Below are 19737 nucleotides of genomic sequence, written 5' to 3' on the forward strand. Positions count from 1 at the left end.
GAAGGTTAAAGAATGCAATGCTTCCTCCTCTCCATCCTTTTTCAAAATTTTTAAAGAAATATTCAGGTCTGTCACCCTGTTTGACAAGTGATAAGAAAGACTACATAGGATGAAATTCCAATTTCTAGAAAGTTTCAAGATTCATTGATATAATATGAATGTCTTCTAAATCTCAGGGAGTCATCCATAACTAGGATCAATGAAGAGGAGACCTGTTCAAATGATTAAAGAAACCAAATCAATATTCTGAACAAATTTTGCTATTTGTTAGACCAGTTTTGGCATACCTATAAGTGGAATAGTTGTAGGATTGCTTTATTTTGTTTGAAGAAAATATGTAAAAAATTATGTAGGTAGATGAAAGAGGAGCTCATGGACTATATTGTCATATATTTGGATGATGCAATCACTTTGAGCATTTAGCCCAAATATTTTTAATAGAAAATATATTCTCAGTTCTTGTTTTTTTGTTTGTTGGTCTAACCCATAGAGATTTGAATTTGGAATCTCATGCTCTACATATTACATCATAACAAGACAATCACCAATTAAACTACACTTCATGGGCATACTCTCAATTCTTGTTAAAAAAATTAATAATAAAATATTATTATTGTTGATTTTTTCTTGGGTTTATATAAGACAATTTATCATTATTTAATTATGATATATAATAAAGCAAATATTTCTACTTGCTAAATATTTTTAGATATATTATTAACGTGTTTTAGTATATTCAAATAAAATAAACTATAAACTAATAAAAAAATTAACTTTTATTCCAAAATTAAAAAAAATTCTAAATCAAAACAACAATAAAAAAACTAATATACTTTCTTTATCTTTAATAAAATCATATACATTTTAATATTATTTAACCTATCCTTTATAAATTATCTATTTATTTATATAAGAAATAACCAATTAGAAACACTAATTTTTTTTATGACTTTAAAACTCTATACTTTTGTTTGACGATTGCAATATTAATTTATTTATATAACAAATAATCTAAAAGATATTTATATGACTTTACAACTCTATACTTTTGTTTGATGGTTGCAATATTTATGCACATATGTATTTTATTGTGAGGTTCTTGTTGGTGACACTGTTGAGATTTGTTGTCTTCGACAACTTTATAGAAAATATCAACAATATGCCTTGTTCAACTCTTCCCATCACGTTCTCCTAGAGCCACAAATTATCGTCAACGTCGCTATATCTCTGAGGCCATGGACAAAGGTGAAAATCCATGGGATATGAATGAAATTGGAGTCCCACATCCTACTTGTAGGTTTTAACCCCGTACATAAATTACTCGCATATGAATTCTAAAAAACATACAATAAACAATGGCGAGAGCATAAAACATAAAACACACATATATTTTCTCCTGGATCTGAAAACCAGGACTACCAGATTTATTTTTCATTGTGTTCCTTTCAATGCTACAATACATATATATACATGCCGAAGCGTTCTTAAACTCTAATCCATTAACCCTGGATTAGAACATAACTGTAGTTCCCTTGACCAGATCTACAAAATACCATGGAAAGAAAACCATCATGCCCAAAACCGTGTGTGAATCCATGTACAAAACCATAAATAGGTCTGCCCACCTAATATAGGGTCCAAATTTTTTCCTTGGGGTGCTGCTTTGGACCCTGTGCAAGGGGGCTTCCGCTCCCCTGCTTACCCCCGACAACACTCCACACAGCGTACAGAAGGAGCTGCTGCCCCCCTGTGACTCTCCTGCGCATGGGGTAGTCGTGAAATGAATATAACATAACCCAACACTACTTTCTTCCATCTTAGTTCTGATAAAGATATTGGGCAATGGCAATGGCAGATCAACACGCCCCAGAGATCTCATATGATAAGCTTTGTAGGTGCACCCATACCCAACGACAATGATGGTATTCGTTCCATCCTCGTCGAATAGTGTTCAAGCAAACTTGGGATTTGCGAATTTTTTAGCTACAACAAGAGTGATTTCCTGAATTCTACAAGCGCAGTGAAGCTCTTCATGAAATCTGAATTCTACCTTCACCCTACTGGTGACACCCCTACTCGAAGATCCCTATTCGATTCGCTTATAGGTCGATCCATTCCTATGCTAGTTGATCCCCTTATAACATGTTATCAATATCCATGGTATCTTCTTGCTAATGAGGGTTCCTATTCAGTTTATATACCAAAAGAGTCTGTTAAAGGAAGGAAGATAAATGTTATAGAGGCTCTACAGAAAATCCAGAGGAACAATGAAACGCAATAAGAAAGACCAGAATCCAGAAAATTATGCCTGGTGTGGTATATGGTGAACCAGATTCAAGGTTTGATGAATTTTAGGATGCTTTTATGATTTCCTTAAATAATATTCTCTAGAGATTAGAAAAGGTTGGTACCTTAACGAATTAATCCAAGACTGAAGCCATTTGATCCGTCATAATTCCATCTGTGGGAAGACAATGGAGGCATGGTAAATGCAGAGAACTCTACAAGCAACTAAAGTTATGTATGGATTCTTTTGGGTTGGGAATACATAAACAATGAGGCGTTCACAATGTTTGTATTCGAAAATGAAACCATCGAAATGGATCAACCAATTGTTATCGCAAAAAAAAAGGTGAAGGCTTTTATTTTGGGGTGTGCGCAAGCGTCTAAGTGCTTCCACTAGAAGGTCAAGATCAGAATCCCATCCCTTTTCTGATCATGGAAGTTATCTTAACTTTTATGCTTCCCCTTCAGCAAATCCTCCATAAACATTTGAAGGCATTCAACGTCGCCAAAGGCTAATTTTCCAGGAAAATTCAGATGATGAAACGATTTTTCTCCAAATACAGAACAACGATTCCAAAATACAAAACAACGATTCCAAGACACCTTTTGGCCAAGAATTTCATGTGACCTTCGTGTCACACAATCTGCTACTCCATCCTCCACAAATTTCACAAAACCAAAGCCTTTATGTCCCAACCTCCTTACATCCTTTGGCACACAAACATCTAAAACAGTGCCGAAATTTCTAAAATATTGACGAAGATCCCAATAGTTGCCCTTGTGAAAGCCTTCCAAGAAAAATATTCTTGCCCATGCCTCATGGTGATAGGCCAGAAAAACCTCCCGAACCATACCTTGCACCACAATTAGAGATGCCATAGGAGGACCCTCCAATCACACCACCGGTTCCATATAGAGGCCATGACTTTCCATTGTCATAGCCACTTCCTATTTTTGATGCATAACCATCTCTTGCTAGCTTAAAAACGATTCTATAATGCAGAATAAACACGTAAAAGAATTGAAAACTTGAATGCCCAAGAAAACGTACCTCCAGCCATTGATGCTATAGATGCTATTCACACTCCGATGTATATCGTACACAACTGCGTAGATCTTTTACACCAACTCAACAACTGCTCTCACAATTTGGAAACACTAGGATCTTTCCTCTAGAAAACAATGAACGAATTTTACAAGAGTTCGATGGCTACAAGATGCCAAAGGGCCTTCAAATACAATCTGAAAGCTTATAGCAGAATTTTATCCTAAAATTTGCAGCCACTTGCCACAAGAAAAACTCGTGCAAGAGAAAGAGGGTAAGTCTCCTTCAAGTCCACAACTAGCTGATATAAAAGGCAGACCTTTGAGAGCTCACAGCCAACAGCAAAACAAGGGCTCAAAAGGTCAAGGTGGAGAGATTTCTCCTCAAATCGACGATTCTTAGCCTGCAAACAAAAATGGGAAAGCCTCCAGCTCTTGACCAGGCTTAAGAAAAACGTAGCGTGAATTTCTTCTATGGAAGAGCATAGCCTTTCTAAATAGAAACCATTAACTAATTATTCTTTTAACAAGGAAGCGACATTTCTTCCTTAGCTTGCGCTTTTCACAGACTTCATAACATCAGCATCTGAAACTTCACTGTGAGAGCACCAGGCAAGCTTTCCGTGTGGCACTTCCAAGCTCCGCTCACTCTAACTTGATGGTGTAAGACTGAAGGGAATTGAGTTAGTGAGCTTGGGGACCAAACAAAAGTATTTATAGCCAAGCTTCCATCAAGCTTCTGTTGGCTATGTGTCAAGTGTTCCACAAATCATGGTAGAGAACTGCAGAGGGAGTAATGGACCACTCCAGGAGCTCCCAACCATAAATTAATTTAACTGCAGATGGTTTCCTTAATTATCGGTAGCTGGAAAGGGAAGCTCTCCAATAGATAGTTCGGCGGCAGACAATTTTCCTGATAGTCGGCGGCCGTTGAGCTAACATTCTCCCACTTGGTCCATACTTCCAATCTTAATGTCTCATCTTAAAACCCATTGATAATCTGTATTAAGTAATAGATACATGAATCATGGCGATAAGTCCTCTAATGACGAGTATTATCTTCCATGTATTACTATGTATTTATTTCTACTATAATTTATGTGGCAGCGATTTCTTAATGAATAAACCCTATTCTTGGTTCTACGCAGATGAATTCTCTCAAATCAAATTAAGGTGCACATAAATATGAGAAAAACATCACAATAATTAATAATTTCATTAAAATAACATTGTCCATACAATGAGAAACTACATAATGAAACCAAGTCCCATATTCATTACATGATCCTTGAATTTAAACGGTGGCATGCCCTTAGTCAAAGGATCAACGATCATCAACTTAGTGTTGACGTGCTCAATGACCACTTTCTTTTCTTTAACATGTTCCCTTATAGCTAAATACTTAATGTCGATGTGTTTATTTCGACTCCCACTTTTGTTGTTCTTAGCCATAAAAACAACAACTGAATTGTTGCAATATATTCTCAATGACTTAGAGATAGAATCCATAAGTCTAAACCCAGAAATGAAACTCTTAAGCCATACACCATGTAAAGTAGCCTCAAAACAGGAGATGAACTCGGTTTCCATAGTGTTAGGCCCCTATACTACTAGTGTAACCCCTTATTGTTATTAGTACAACCCCTTATTATATTGATGTACCCATGTAATGCCCATATTGTTACTATTGTGCTCCACAGAAGCCTGCTATTGTTATTATTGTGCCCTTACATTATTATTGTTATGTCGGCTTTGATTATATTATGACCCCTTAGATTCCTATATATAGAAAGGAGGTCTTTTCATTTGTATCATCCAAGAATTGTTCATTTATGTAATGTAAAGGAGGTTTCCCCCTCAAAGAGGTTGAATTCTAAGGCGTTGATCTATCTTTTCTATATTTTTGTGAGCTGGTTTCATAACATTTGGGATCAAAGCTTTGGATTGTAGGGTTTCATTGCTCCAAATAGGTCTTCGTGGCATTTTCGCTATAACTTTTTTCTACGACGTTTTAGAAGTGAAAAAAACCCATTTGAGACGAAATCGCACTGAACCTCGGGTTTGAATTTCAGAGCTTTTTGCGCTATATTTGTGGAGATATGATCTGAGGAAGTTGGTCTTTTTGCAAACTCCTGAATTACATTCCAAATAGGTGACCTGGGGAAAATTGTCATAACTTTCTCTCTGAGCATTGGATTGAAATTTTGTAAGAAGGTACAGAAAGAAGACGGACTGTAGTTTCTTGTATATATTTTTTAGAGCCAAAGGTCGAAACAGGGACACGTGGCATGTCGTACAAGTTCACTCTACTGAACTAGTCTATAATCAGGTCACTGTGGGAAATTTGGCATAACTCTTCCTTGGAGAATCCAATTTGGATCAGACTGGTGGCATTAGAAAGAGGACACAGAGGGCTACGACAGGTCACAATTTCAGAACTGGAAGAATCAAAATTACAGATTTATATTCATTTCAAGATCGAGCTCCTAAAATAAAAAAAAAGGCGATATGAGTAAGTTTTATGGAAAGGGTCCGGTAAATTGGATACTTTAGATGGAGCAATATTTTGATCTACATGGTGTACCACTGTTACAAAATGTATGTATTGCATCTTCATATTTAGAACCAGATCAATTTTTATGGTATAAAGGGCTTTTTTCTCGTAAACAACTTGTCACGTGGTCAATTCTCATGGAGGAAATGATAGCACATTATGAGGATACAAAGAGCAACACCTTATTTAGAGCAACACCACAACAATTGAAAAGAGTAAAAGGGTTTTGTGACATAGTGGAAAGTAAAATTATGGCAACAAGGAAGTCTACCCTTCACAACTATAAAGATGGAAGTGTTGTTTTTTCTAGCCTTCCACAAACTACAAGGGTTACACCACAACAATTGGAAGAAAAAAGAGAAAAAGGGCTTTGTTACAATTGTGATAGCATGCACTAAAGGTAATAAGTGTGCTGAGAAGAAATTATTTTACATAGAGTATGAAGAGGAGGAAGAAAAAGATCAAGTAACATCAAAAGAAGATAATATACGGTATGACCCAACCCCAGAGAAAGAAGAAATGAATCAGACCATATCTTGTAATGCATTGGCAAGAATTACCACTCCTCAAACTCTCAAGATAGAAGGACATATCAAGAAGAAAAAGGTGCAAGAAGTGAAAAACCACATCGAGAAAGAAGAAATGAATCCAACCATATCTTGTAATTCATTGGTCGGAATTACCACTCCTCAAACTATCAAGATAGAAGGACATATCAAGAAGAAAAATGTTCAAGAAGTGAAAGATCACATCGAGCATCAAAAAATGAATCTGACCATATCTTGTAAATGATTGGAAGAAATTACCACTCCTCAAACTCTAAATATAGAAGCACATATCAAGAAGAAAAAGGTTCAAGTAGTGAAAGATCACATCGAGCATCAACAACAAGTTCTCCAACTTTTAAAGGATAACGCCACTTTGGTGCAAAATCGAATGAAACAACAGGTAGATCAACATCGTAGTGAAAAATGTTTTGATGTAGGTGATTGGGTATTTTTACTGCTACATCTCAAGCAAGCTATTTATGAGAAGGAAATGTTGGAAATACTACATGCACTTAAAAAATGGCGACCTTACCGAATGGGAAGACACTTCAAGTAAAAATGGATCATGATAGTCTTAAATACTTTTTAGAACAACTATTATCTTTAGAAGAACAAAAAATATGTGTCACAAATATGTTGGGTTATGACTTTGACATCATCTATAGAAAATGGAAGCAAAAATTTTGTTGCAGATGCACTCTCAAGAAAGGATGAGGATGTGGAAGCATTGTTTTGTGTTATTTCTATTATCCAACTAGATTGGATAAACGAAGCAAGGGATAAATGGAAGAGGGACGAAGAAGTATGGCCACTTATTCAAAAGTTGCAAAAGATCCCAATTCAAACAATATCGCCTGAAATTGAAGAGGAAGGAAAAATCATATTGGAACCTGGAGGAGTCACAAAAACAAGAACCCGATAGCTACGAAATCGATCAATTTCAGAGTATCTCATCAAGTGGAAGAACTTACCCGCTGAAGATTCCACATGGAAGGACAAGAGTTTTATACAGAAGCATCAAGAACTACTCAAGCATTGAGGACAACATTTTTTGAAGGAGAGGGGCATGTTAGGCCCCTATACTACTAGTGTAACCCTTTATTGTTATTAGTACAACGCCCTTATTATATTGATGTACCCATGTAGTGCCCATATTGTTACTATTGTGCCCCATAGAAGCCCGCTATTGTTATTATTGTGCCCTTACATTATTATTGTTATGTCGACTCTGATTATATTATGACCCCTTAGACTCCTATATATAGAAAGGAGGTCTTTTCATTTGTATCATCCAAGAATTGTTCATTTATGTAATGTAAAGGAGGTTGTCCCCTCGAAGAGGCTGAATTCTAAGGCGTTGATCTATCTTTTCTATCTTTTCGTGAGCTGGTTTCATAACACATAGTGGAAGTGGCAATCAAGCTCTGCTTGGCACTCCTCCATGATACAGCTCCACCGGCCATCATAAAGATGTATCCTGATGTTGATTTGCGTGAATCAACACATCCAGCAAAGTCAGAATCTGAGTAGCCAATTACTTCCAAATTTTCCGTCCGTCTATACATAAGCATTTAGTTTTTGGTTCCTTGAAGGTACCTCATTAATTTCTTTGCAGCTCTCCAATGGTCTATACCTGGATCACTATGATATCGTCCCAACATTCCCACATCAAATGCAATGTCAGGTCTTGTGCAGACCTGAGCATACATTAGGCTTCCGACAACAGAAGCATATGGAATGTTCTTCATTTCTTCTCTTTCAAAATCATTCTTCGGGCATTGGTTCAAATTGAACCGATCACCCTTCACAATGGGAGCTACACTTGGTGAACAATTCTTCATCCGAAATCTCTCTAAAATTTTATTAATATAGGTTTCCTGTGACAGACCCAAGATGCCTCGAAATCTGTCTTTATGGATCTTAATGCCAATGACATAAGATGCCTCACTCATATCCTTCATATCAAAATTTTTAGAGAGGAATTCTTTCACCTTATGCAGCAAACCCTTATCATTGGGTGCTAGCAAAATGTCATCCACATATAAAACAAGAAAACAAATTTTACTCCCACTGACTTTCAGGTATATACATTGATCCATAATGTTTTCTACAAAACCGAATGAAGAAATTACATTATGGAATTTCAAATACCATTGGGAGGATGCTTGTTTTAAACCGTATAATGATTTCTTGAGCTTGCAAACCAATTGCTCACCATCTCTAGAAGGGAATACTTCAGGTTGTTTCATGTAAACCTCCTCCTCTAGATCTCCATTGAGAAAAGCCATTTTCACATCCATTTGTTGCAATTCCAAGTCAAAATGGGCTACTAATGCCATAATAACACGTAAGGAATCTTTCCTAGATACAGGAGAGAAAGTCTCCGTATAATCGATTCCTTCTTTCTGAGTGAATCCCTTAGCAATGAGTCTTGCCTTATATCTCTCAATGTTGCCCAATGAGTCTTTCTTTGTCTTAAAGACCCATTTACATCCAATGGCTTTTGCGCCATTAGGAAACTCAACAAGATCCCATACTTTGTTACTCTTTACAGAATTCATCTCTTCCTTCATGGCATCGTACCATAATTTTGATTCTTTGCAACTCATGGCTTGTGAAAAAGACTTGAGATCATTTTCGGCTCCAATGTTGTAGTCAAATTCTTGCAGATACACAACATAATCATCAAGAATTGCTGATCTTTTTGGTCTAGTAGATCTTCTGAATATTGTACCATCATCTTCCTGAGAAGTATGTGGTTCAACTCGTTGTTCAAAAGTTCTTGGCAACTCTTGAACTACCTGATCTACTAGAATGTCGTCAGCAGCTTGTGGAACTTCAACAATTGGTTGTTCAACACCAGTTTGTACTTGAGGAGTGCTATGAATAATAACCAATGTATCACTTGAGGTGGAAGGTTGATATTCTGAATGATCCTTCTCAGAAACTATGTTCCTGGTTTGATTGCTCCCACTGATCAAGTCATTTTCAAGAAACTTTGCATTTCTTGATTCCACAATCCTAGTGCTATGAGATGGACAATAAAATCTGTAACCTTTAGACCTTTTAGCATATCTAATGAAATACCCACTAATGGTCCTTGGTTCCAGCTTCTTCTCTTATGGATTATATATTCTTACTTCAGACGGGCATCCCCAAAAGCACATATGTCGCAAACTCGGTTTCAAACCTTTCCATAATTCAAATGGTGTTTTAGGAATAGCCTTGGTTGGAACTCAGTTTAATATATACACTGCCGTCTTAAGTGCTTCAATCCACAAGGATTTAGGAAGATTAGAGCTACTAAGCATATTCCGCACCATGTCCAATAATGTTAAATTTCTTCTTTTTGCTACACCATTCTGGTCGAGTGAACTAGGCATGGTGTATTGGGCAACAATCCCATGCTCTTGAAGAAATTTTGCGAATGGCCCAGGTGCTTGTCCATCTTCTGTGTATCTACCATAATATTCTCCACTTCTATCTGATCTGACGATCTTAATTTGCTTGCCGCATTGTTTCTCTACTTCAGCCTTAAAGATCTTAAAGGCATCTAATGCTTCGTTCTTTTTATGAAGCATGTAGAGATACATATATCGTGAGTAATCATCTATAAAAGAGATGAAGTATCTCTGACCATGTAAGTCCATGTCTGGACTACATATATCACTATGTATGATCTCTAATATCTCCAAACTCCTATTGGCACCTTTCTTTGACTTGTTAGTCTGCTTTCCCTTTATGCAATCCACACAAGTCTCAAAATCAGTAAAATCCAGAGTATTAAGTACCCCTTCATTTACCAATCTTTTAATTCTTTCTATGGAGATATGACCTAGTCTTCGGTGCCATAATTTAGAGGAATCTTCATTAATAACACATCTTTTAGTGCCAGTGTGAACATGCATTGAATCATAAGTGACATTGTTTTGTAAATTAATGCAGTAAATACCATTAGACAAAATACCATTCCCAACACAATCAAATTTATAAAATAAACTGAAAGATGTTTCTGAAAAGTTAAAGGAATATCCAAAATGTACAAGTCTTGAAACTGAAATCAAGTTTCTAGAAAAACTTGGAACATAAAAGGTCTTTTCTAATTCTAAAACAAAGCCACTACTTAAAGTTAAATAGCATGTTCCTATAGGTTCCACATGCGAGCCCATCTTGTTTCCTGATAAGATGCTTTGCTCACTTCCCACTAGCTTCCATAGGTTTTGCAAAACCTGCAAGAAATTCGAAGTGTGAATTGTTGATCCGGAATCAATCCACCAGGTGTTAATATTGACATTAACCATATTAGATTCATAACAAACAAATGAGATTCGATTACCTTTGTCCGCAAGCCATTTCTGAAATTTGGTGCATTCCTTCTTCATGTGTCCCTTCTTTTTATAGAAGAAACACTTGGAATCCTTCTTGATATCGGCTTGGGGAGGTACTTTATCTTTCCCTTTCCGATTAGCTTGAGATTTTCCCTTTCCACGCATTACCAACATTTCACTTTCTCCCAGTTCCATCACCAGTCTCTCTTCCTCTTGAACACACATGCTCATGAGTTCATTAATTGACCATTTATCCTTATGTGTGTTGTATGAGATTTTTAAGGGTCCATATTGGTGCGGAATGGTGTTCAGGATGTAGTGCACCAGGAAAGACTCCGATATTTCAACCTCGAGTTTCTTCAATTGAGCCACAGTGTCCCTCATTTTCATGATGTGCTCGTGCACACCTTTCACACTGGTGAGCCTTAAGGACGAGAACTTTATGATTAGGGTGCTTGCTAGTGCCTTGTCTAAAGTGACGAATTGATCCTCAATGGCTTTCAGCAAGTCTCGGACCTTTTCATGCCGATCAACGGAACCATGAATATCAGTTGAAATTTTAGTCTTAATGAACATCATGCTTAGGCGATTAGATTGCTCCCATCGTTCATAAAGTGTGATGTCCACTGCAGTGCTGGTATTAGTGAGTGTCGGTGGTTCATCTTTCCTAATAGCATAGTCTATGTCCATCCACCCCAAATGAAGGAGAACTCTCTCCTTCCAGAACTTATAGTTATCTCCCTTAAGTTTAGGGACGTCACAACGAATTTCAGAGAAATTTGCAGGTTGTACAATTGCATAAAATTAAAGATCACATGCTTATGTTAAATTTGAGGCCTAAATAAAATTTCATGCTTTACCAATGTAAATCATGCTTAAAAATTGAATCTAATGACATAAAAATTGTCTGTGGACTAAATTTTTAATTCAAGCAGATTCAATCATTCTTTATGATAGAATTTATCAAATTATTCATTTAATTCATAATTCTAAAGGGTATATTATGATTATAATTCGATATAAATTTTATCTTAGGTTTGAACTTTATGATAAAACTATTAATTCATAATTCCTATGGGTAAGTTATGAATATTTTATCCTAATTAATTATATAAATATAATAAAAATTCTTGTGGGATAAAATTTAATATATTTAGTATAATTAATTACAATTAATGTCTAAATATTCTTTATGTGATCCTAATCAATCATAATATATAATATTATTTAATTAGAGATGTTGTGGCTATTCTCTAATCAACTAAAATTATATGGATTACTAGACATTATTTCTTTTATGCATAAAAAATTAATTTGAAATAAACTATAATATTCATGCATAACATTCAACGATGGGTCTCGTATACTCATCCAAAATAGCATGTTTTAATTTAAAACAAAAATAATCAATTCATGCAAATTAAATACGAGCATAGTTAATAAATTTTTCACAACAATTATCCAAAATGCATATAATTAAATAAATATTATAAGCATAAAAATTGAGCAAAAATTAGACATATTTCCAAATAGATGACTTAATTTAGAAAATTCTCATTTAGCCAAACAGAACATGTCTATAAACACCAAGGCAGAGATAAAAATAGCTCTGATACCAAATGTTAGCTTAAAAACGATTCTATAATGCGGAATAAACACGTAAAAGAATCAAAAACTTGAATGCCCAAGAAAAAATACCTCCATCCATTGATGCTATAGATGCTATTCACACTCCGATGTATATCATACACAACTGCATATATCTTTTACGCCAACTCAACAACTGCTCTCACAATTTGGAAACACTAGGATCTTTCCTCTAGAAAACAATGAATGAAGTTTACAAGAGTTGGATGGATACAAGATGCCAAAGGGCCTTCAAATACAATCTGAAAGCTTATAGCAGACTTTTATCCTAAAATTTGTAGCCACTTGCCACAAGAAAAACTCGTGCAAGAGAAAGAGGGTAAGTCTCCTTCAAGTCCATGACTAGCTGATATAAAAGGTAGACCTTTGAGAGCTCATGGCCAACAACAAAACGAGGGCTCAAAAGGTCAAGGTGGAGAGATTTCTCCTCAAATTGATGGTTCTTAGCCTGCAAACAAAAATGGGAAGGCCTCCAGCTCTTGACCAGGGTTAAGAAAAACGTAGCGTGAATTTCTTCTATGGAAGAACGTAGCCTTTCTAAATAGAAACCATTAACTAATTATTCTTTTAACAAGGAAGCGACGTTTCTTCCTTAGCTTGCGCTTTTCACAAACTTCACAGCATTAGCATCTGAAACTTCACTGTGAGAGCAACAGGAAAGCTTTCCGTGTGGCACTTCCAAGCTCTGCTCACTCTAGCTTGATGGTGTAAGACTGAAGGGGATTGAGTTAGTGAGCTTGGGGACCAAACATAAGTATTTATAGCCAAGCTTCCATCAAGCTTGTATTGGCTATGTGTCAAGTGTTCCACAAATCATGGTAGAGAACTGCAGAGGGAGTAATGGACCACTCCAAGAGCTCCCAACCAAAAATTAATTTAATTGTAGATGGTTTCCTTAATTATTCGCAGTTGGAAAGGGAAGCTCTCCGATAGACAGTTCGGCGGCAGACAATTTTCCTGATAGTCAGCGGCCGTTGAGCTAACATCTCTAAGTCCTGAGCTTAGATGGTCATATATTGTAGCAGAGCCCAATGCCCCATCTGAGTTTCAACATTGATATATGCATTGTATGCACCATACCCACTGGAAACTAGTTTTGCCCATGGCTTTGTTAGTTCCTCCTTTGATGTTGCTCAATCCACTGCAATAGTAGCTGCACCCAACTTATTCGTTTCTGACATCAACTTGTCTACAAGTTCTGAGTTTTCAAAAGTGATAAAACCAATTCCACAATGTTTTTTTGAGCCTTTTTCCTTGGGCATATATAAATATTCAATATTCCCATATTTATCAAATATTTTCAGAATGCATCCTCCCTAATAGAAGGAGGAATTATAGCCACAAATATCCAAGTAATCTTCTTGAAAGAAGTCTGCATCTCCTCCTTGGGTGTATCCACCTTTAATTCTAATGTACGACCATTTAGAACATGTTCACTGTCAAGTGCTTTCATAACATCTTCAATTGAAGAAATGTGGCATATAACCAAATCCGCAAGAACAACAAGTTGCATGATCTTGCATAACAATCACATCATCTAGTTCTCCAAACTTGATCATATAACCCTGTAACCCCTCAGTGTCAACATCCCAAGGAATACCAAGCACAACAAGTTTCATGTCTCTTGCCCACACTGGTTACTGGTAGATACCATTGTGTCGGTGTTCGTGAGTGAAGTGATTGGACGATAGAATAAACTATGTAGTCTCACCCCCTCTCACACTCTCATTGCATGATCTTCTTCACTCTCGTTGCCCTCAAAACCTCACTCCTCCTAGGATCTACAATAGATGGATATTGGAGGCTTTCCCTTGCCATGCTCGGAGCATGTCCTCTTCGTCACTCTCTCCTCTCACACTTCTCTCACCTAGGGCCTCTCTCCAAATCATTAGTTGCATGGTTCTCTTTTCCTCTATTTCATGTCTTTCTAGAAGTAAAAATACTAGTGAAGGTGAACGTAAGGCTACTATATGGTTGACCCACACCAAAAATACCTACCAGAAGGAGGTTGTTGTAAATGTTAGAATGGGAAGTGCTAAATAAGAAGAGGAAACAAAGATAAATAATGTTGTTATAAATATCATTATGGGAAAATTCAATGGGTTCTTTGTAATTTTATATTTACAAAGAATAGAAGATAAAAACCAAGTCTTACACTAAGGAAAATTCAGATGATGATATTAATTCTATTGCAAGTTTTGTTTGAGAGCTGGTGTTTTCCCAATTATGTATTTTTTTTATTTTTTCAACAAACATTACCTTCATCAAGGCATTTTAATAAGCCACTGGAAACACATAGGTCATAATCAAAATAAATTTCATGATGTTCAAATTTTCTATTTTGTGTATCCCTGTGCGTTATAGTGGAATTTATCTCCTCTTCTAAAGGGTTCCAAAGTGAAGAGAACTATGTTCACTGTTGTATTCCTGCACATTATAGTTCCACATACTTCTGAAACAAAAAAATGTTGGAAAAGAATTTATGAAATCCTTGATATATGTAATAGGAAGTACATAATCTACAACTTTATCCTTAAGGAAATATTTATTTGGCATGCTCCCAAATTCCAATAGGCATCAAGTTTTCAAAATTTCCATGTTTTGTTTGAAAACAAATTGTAGTCATTTTCAACTTATCTAGTCCTCCAAGCTTCATTTTCTAAAATTTGAAACAAGAATTGGAGCACTTAATACACTTGTTGCCCATCCAAAATCACAGCATGATAAAAATACTTAAGGATTCCTTAAATTGTAGGAGAGAAGGACACCAATTCAATTCGTTTAGGCTTTTGAGCACCCATGAAATGAGTGTTTCTCAATTGCTTTTTTTTTCTTCTTTCCCATCCAAAGAGCTTCTCATTATAATCTCCAAGATGTTGTTAAGAGAATATGGTAGAATATCACAGTGATGTCTCCTCAAAGATTGCTTAGATTAGTTATGAGTTTGGTGATAGAAATATGATATATTACATATTCTATAATTCACTTTTACCCACTTGGAAAGCTCTAATTTAACAATACTTTAGCCTTTTGTTTCCACATGCCTTCCAGGTCCATATCCTTGTTTCCTGCAGTGCTACCTTTGCGTCACTGTACATTCATTGACACTTCTATCGGCATATCTTTGCACCCTTTTGCTGCAAAAGCTAGTTTAATAATTGTTAAAGAGAATTGAAGGAATGGAATTAACCCTTCAAGATGTGCGATCCCATTTCCAATGCACCATTCTCGAATTGCGCCTCCACAAAGTTTGCAATATGTACAATAAACTTTGTTACGTCTTTAATTTTAAAGATGTTGTCAGGGTCCTATAATTTATAGGACCTCAACGTGATTGAGTATCTCACGTTTTGCATATTTTATATTGTTCATAGATCTCAGTATTCAATTGATTTCCAAAAAAGAAAAGAAAAGAAAAGAAAAGAGGGTATTAAAAAAAAGAAGAACAAAAGAACAAAAGAAAAAAAATGAAAAGAAAAGAAAACCCCAAGCATTGTTCAATTCATATAGTCTAAGCATGATTGAACAAATTTCAATTTCTGTTGATAGGGTAGAAAATAAAGATCTACCAAACAATTCAAGCTTGGAAAATTAGTAGCTAGGTAGAAATGAAATTGGTTCAACTGTTCAATCTGGAACAATATGTTATGAAACCAGCTCAAGAAAAAGATATAAAAGATAGATCAACGCCTTAGAATTGAGCCTCTTCGAGGGGGAAACCTCCTTTACATTACATAAATGAACAATTCTTGGATGATTCAAATGAAAAAACCTCCTTTCTATATAAGAGTCTAAAGAGTCACAATATAACACAGCCGACCTAATAATAATAATATAAAGCCACAAAAATAACAATAGAGGGATTCTATGGGGCACAGTAATAACAATATGGGGGCAACAAGGGCACAAAATATTAATAAGGGATATAACTACAATAGTAATGGGGTAATTACTAGTATTATAGGGACCCAACATGCCCCTCTCCTTCAAAAAAGTGTTGTCCTCAATGCTTGAGTAGTTCTGGATGCTTCTGTATAAAATTCTCATCCTCCCATGTGGAATCTTCAGTGGACAAGTTCTTCCACTTGATAAGATACTCCGAAATTGATCAATTTCGTAGCTGTCGAGTTCTTGTTTTTGTGACTGCTTCTGGTTCCAATATAATTTTTCCTTCCTCGACAAGTTCTGGCAATATTGTTTGAACTGGGAGCTTGTCGCCTATAACCTTCTTTAAACATGAAACAAGGAAAATTGGGTGCAATCGAGAAGCTGCAGGAAGCTCCAATTTGTATGCCATAGCCAATATTTTGCAACACCTTGTACGGACCATAATACTTTGGTGATAATTTATTATCCTTCTTAGCTTGCTTGAGGGACATTTGCTTATATGGTTGTAGCCGTAGGAATACCCAATCACCTACATCAAAACTTCTTTAGCTGCGATGTTGATCTGCCTGTTGTTTCATTCTATTCTGTGTGAACACGAGGTTATCCTTTAAGAGTTGGAGGACTTGTTGTTGATGTTCGATGTGATGTTCCACTGCTTGAAACTTAGAATTTTCCCTTAAATATGATGTGATGGATGGTGGATGATATCCAGAAAGTGCCATAAAAGGGGTCATTTTTGTTGCTGTATGGAAGGAAGTGTTATACCACCATTTAGCCAGAGGCAACCATTTGACCCATTGTGTCTGTTTATCAGATACAAAGCAACGAAGATATCCTTCCAAACATTTGTTTACTATCTCAGTTTTCCCATCAGATTGAGGATGATAAGATGAGCTATGAGCTAACTGAGTACCAAGACAAGAAAATAATTCTGTCCAAAAATTTCCAGTGAAAATGGGATCTCTGTCACTTACAATAATCTTTGGGTTTCCATGTAGCTTTTGAATTATTTCCACAAATGCAGAAGAAATTGTATTGGCTTTAAATGGATGTGATAATGCACAAAAGTGTGCATACTTGGTAAGTCTGTCAACTACCACCATGATGACACTCTTTCCCTCAGACTTGGGTAAACCTGTGATAAAATCCATTGAAACCTCCTCCCAACGTTGGCTTGGAATGGATAAAGGTTGTAATAGACCCGGTGTCTTAATTGTTTCAACTTTATTTTGTTGGCAAACCAAACATTCCGCCACAAACTTTTGAATATCTGATTTAAGGCCATCCCAAAAAAATTCCTTCTTAACCCTGTGGTAAGTTTTTAAAAATCCTGAGTGCCCTCCTAAGGGAGAGGTGTGCAATTCCATAAGAATATTTTGTTTTAGCTGGGAATTCTTACAGAGGTATAAGCGATATTTGTACCATAACGAATCATTTTGCCAGCTAAATGTATCAGACGTACTGAAATCTTGTTGTAACTTTCGAATAAGTGCCCACACTTCTTCGTCATTCTTCCATTCCTCCCTTGCTTCGTTTAACCAATCTGGTTGGATAATAGAAATGGCACACAACAATGCTTCCACATCCTCATCCTTTATTGAGAGTGCATCTGCCACCACATTTTGCTTCCCTTTTTTGTAGATGATTTCAAAGTCATAACCCAACATCTTTGTGACCCACTTTTGTTGCTCTTCAGAGGGTAATATTTGTTCTAAAAAGTATTTAAGGCTATCATGATCCGTTTTTACCTTGAAGTGTCTTCCCATTAGGTAGGGTCGCCATTTCTTAAGTGCATGGAGTATTGCCAACATTTCCTTCTCATAAATAGTTTTGTGTAAAAACTTTCCCTTGATTGGATGACTTTCAAAAGCAATGGGTCTTTCATCTTGCATTAAAACAACACCAATTCCATTTCCTGAAGCATCACATTCCACAATAAAGGTTTTTGTGTAGTCTGGTGTAGCTAAGACTGGTGCTTGGCACATTGCCTCTTTAAGATGTTCGAAGGCCTTTGTTGCTGCTAGAGTCCATGAAAATGCATCTTTCTTCAATAGTGTTGTTAGAGGTGCTGCTATTCTCCCATAATTATTAACAAACTTGCAATAATACCCTGTCAACCTGAGAAATCCTCGCAGATGCTTTATGGATGTGGGGATTTTCCATTCCTTAATGGCTTTAATTTTGCTAGGGTCTACCTTAACTCCTTCATGAGATACAATATGACCCAGATATTCCACCTCTTGTACTCCAAAGAAACATTTGGATCTTTTTGCATATAATTGTTTCTCCTCCAATAGTTGTAGCACCCTGTCAACATGTTCAACATGATGCTTCCAAGACTTGCTGTAGATTAGTATATCATCAAAAAATACTAACAAAATTTTTCTAAGGAATGGTTTGAAAATGGAATTCATCAAACCTTGAAATGTTGAAGGTGCATTGGTAAGGCTGAAAGGCATGACCAAAAATTCATAATGACCCTCATGAGTTCTAAATGCTGTTTTCGGAATGTCTTCAGTCTTCATTCCGATTTGATGATATCCTGAACGAAGATCGAACTTGGTGAAGTAAATTGATCCATGCAATTCATCCAATAATTCATCAATGACAGGAATGGGAAACTTATCTTTAATAGTGAGCTTGTTGAGCTCCCTATAATCCGGACAAATGCGCCATGATCCATCCTTCTTGTGCACCAATACTACTGGAGCAGAGAAAGAACTTTGACTCAGTTGAATTATACCAGCCTCTAGCATTTCTGCAACCATACGTTCAATTTCACTCTTTTGGGCATAGGGATATCTATACGGCCTAATGTTTGGAGGAACACTTCCTGGAATCAGATGAATAGCATGATCATGATCACGAATAGGTGGGAGACCTTTGGGAGTCTCAAATACCTTGGAATGATTTTCCAAGACTTTTTGGAGATTTGGAGAAATATATGATTCCAATGTGGAAACATCTAGCGAACATAATTGTGCAATTACACCTCTTTGTTCCTTTTTTAGAAGCTTTGTCATACCGTTAGAGCTGATTATCTTTCCCGGTTTCCCTGCAATACCCCTTAATTCAACTTCCTTTCCTTCCACAGAAAATTTCATGAAAAGTTCTTGAAAATTAAAAGCTATTGTACCCAAGGATTGTAGCTATTGGATTCCTAGTACAACATCATCACCTCCCATTGGAATGGAAAGCATTGGGCTAGTCAATACATATTATCCCATGGATAGCTTGATATTATGGCACTTTCCCGAGCAATTTATTATTCCTCCATTTGCAACCATCACTTGACACTCTGGTGCTGGATATAAGAAGCAATTCAATTCTTTTGCTACCTTACAATGAATAAAATTGTGGGTAATTCCTGAATTAATCAACACTATTACCTTTTTCTTCTTGATTTGTCCTTCGATCTTGATGGTTTGAGGAGTGGTAATTC

General features: G+C 36.2%; 1 pseudogene; it reads right to left on the bottom strand.

Annotated features, from left to right (window-relative positions):
* Positions 1-2730: 2730 nt before the first annotated feature.
* On the bottom strand, positions 2731-14035 carry LOC149177548 (heterogeneous nuclear ribonucleoprotein 1-like; annotated as a pseudogene).
* Positions 14036-19737: the final 5702 nt, after the last annotated feature.

This window comes from Pinus tabuliformis, chromosome 4_1, assembly GCF_031772625.1.
Source record: "Pinus tabuliformis cultivar Carrire ecotype Pingquan chromosome 4_1, CPIR1, whole genome shotgun sequence".
NCBI classification, from domain to species: Eukaryota; Viridiplantae; Streptophyta; class Pinopsida; order Pinales; family Pinaceae; genus Pinus; species Pinus tabuliformis.